Source organism: Hordeum vulgare, chromosome 3H, assembly GCF_904849725.1.
Source record: "Hordeum vulgare subsp. vulgare chromosome 3H, MorexV3_pseudomolecules_assembly, whole genome shotgun sequence".
NCBI classification, from domain to species: domain Eukaryota; kingdom Viridiplantae; phylum Streptophyta; class Magnoliopsida; order Poales; family Poaceae; genus Hordeum; species Hordeum vulgare.
The window spans coordinates 273,361,325-273,363,824 of record NC_058520.1 but is presented as its reverse complement, the minus strand read 5'-3'; positions in this window follow the sequence as shown (position 1 = coordinate 273,363,824).

Below are 2,500 nucleotides of genomic sequence, written 5' to 3'. Positions count from 1 at the left end.
AGTTACTTAATGCTTTGCCTGATCACCCTCTTAAGAAAAATGGAATACTTGATATCTTTTATAATAGACTAACAGATGCTTCTAGGGACCACCTAGATAGTTGTGTTGGTTGTGTTTTCAGGGAACGAACTGTGGAACAAGCTGAAATTCTATTGAATAATATCTTGAGCAACGATAATGCTTGGATTATTCCCGAACCACCTCCGAAGCCAACTCCGAAGAAAAGATGTATTCTATTCCTCAGTCCTGAAGATATGCAAGAAGCCAAGAAATCTATGCAAGAGAAAGGTACTAAATCTGAAGATGTTATGAATATACCACCTATTGAAGAAATACATGGTCTTGATAACCCGACACACGTAGTAGAGGTCAATTCTCTTCGTAGATTCAATGAGAGTGATATTCCTTATGATAAACCTGCTAGCTTATGCTTAGATGAATTTGATAACTTTGTTGCCAAGCAAACAAGTTTTAATGATTATGTTAGTAGACAACTGAAACAAAATACTCGTATGATTAATCATATAAGTGCTTGTGTGGATAGAAATGTTAATGATCTTAAGCTTATTGGTAAACATGCTTCTATGGTCACTACTCAAGTAGAACAAGTACTTAAGGCTCAAAATGACTTGCTTAATGAATTGAATGACAATTCTGTTAGACTTGTCACTAGAGGTGGTAGAATAACTCAGGAACCTTTGTATCCCGAGGGCCATCCTAAGAGAATTGAAAAAGACTCTCAAGGAGTTAATACTAATGCACCTAGTCATCCTGGTAATAGGAAGAAAAATAAAGATGATAGGGACTTGCATGCTAGTAAACCTGTTGCTGTTACACCCGAGAATCCAAATGATGTTTCTATTTCTGATGCCGAGACACAATCTGGTGATGAACATGAGCCTAGTGATAATATTGATAATGATGTTCATGTTGATGCTCAACCTAGTAATGATAATGATGTGGAGATTGAACCCGATGTTGATCTTGATAAACCCACAACCTAAGAACAAGAGATATGATAAGAATGATTTTATTGCTAGGAAGCATGGTAAAGATAGAGAACCATGGGTTCAGAAACCCATGCCCTTTCCTCCCAAACATCCAAGAAAAAGGATGATGAGGATTTTGAGCGCTTTGTTGAAATGATTAGACCTATCTTTTTGCAAATGCGTTTGACTGATATGCTTAAAATGTCTCCTTATGCTAAGTACATGAAAGATATTGTGACTAATAAAAGAAAGATACCTGATATTGAGATTTCCACCATGCTTGCTAATTACACTTTTAAGGGTGGGACTCCTAAGAAACTAGGTGATCCCGGAGTACCCACTATACCTTGTTCCATTAAAAGAAATTATGTTAGAACTACTTTATGTGATCTTGGAGCTGGTGTTAGTGTTATGCCTCTCTCTTTATATCGTAGGCTTGAATTGGATAAGTTGACACCTACTGAAATTTCTTTGCAAATGGCCGACAAATCAACTGCTTTACCTATCGACATTTGCGAGGATGTGACTGTTGTGGTTGCGAACGTTACTATCTTAACGAACTTTGTTATTCTTGATATTCCCGAGGATGATGCCATGGCGGTCATCCTTGGAAGACCCTTTTTAAACACTGCAGGGGCTGTTATTGATTGCAACAAAGGCAATGTCACTTTCCATGTTAATGGTAATGAGCACACGGTGCACTTTCCGAAGAAACAATATCGAGTTCATTGCATTAATGCTATTGAAAAATCTTCAACAATTATTATTGAAAGCTTTGAATTCCCTATACCTACTGTCAAGATGAAATATGATATACTTGTTATTGGGGATATGCACATCCCCGTTGAGGTAACCTAGTGATTATTCGAAAATTCTCCGGTTTTATGTGATTCAAAAAAAAAGTTTGTTAAGGAGACTTGATCAACCTCATTGACGGATTTCTTTTGATGACCATGAGATGGATGAATCTAGAAGTCACAACCTTCTGTTATTTAGTAGAAAAATAATAAATATAACATTATCCGTTCAATAAAAAAATGACCTGAAAATAAAAATTCTCCAAATGCCCTGAAATTCAAGTATGATTTTTCTGGAATATTTAAGAATTTCTGAGATAGATAACTAGTCACGGGGATGCACGAGTGGGCCACGAGCCCAGGAGGCGCGCCCACCCCCTCGGCGCGCCTGGAAGGCTCGTGGGTCCCACGTGGCCCCCTCCACTTATTCCAGCACCCATCTCCTTCGTTTACCTCCAGAAAAAATCATTCCACAGCTCAAACCCGTGTTCTTGCTCATTTTGCTGCATTTTTCGATCTCCTTGTGCAAAGCCCCATTCACCAAACTGTTTTGGGGAATTGTTCCTTGGTATGGGACACCTCCATTGATCCAATTAGTTTTTGTTCTAGTGCTTTATTCATTGCATATTATTGCTGCCTTGGTGACCCTGTTCTTGAGCTTTGCATGTTAATTTTAGTTGGTCCCGAGTAGTTTTGATGCATGATATGGCCTCT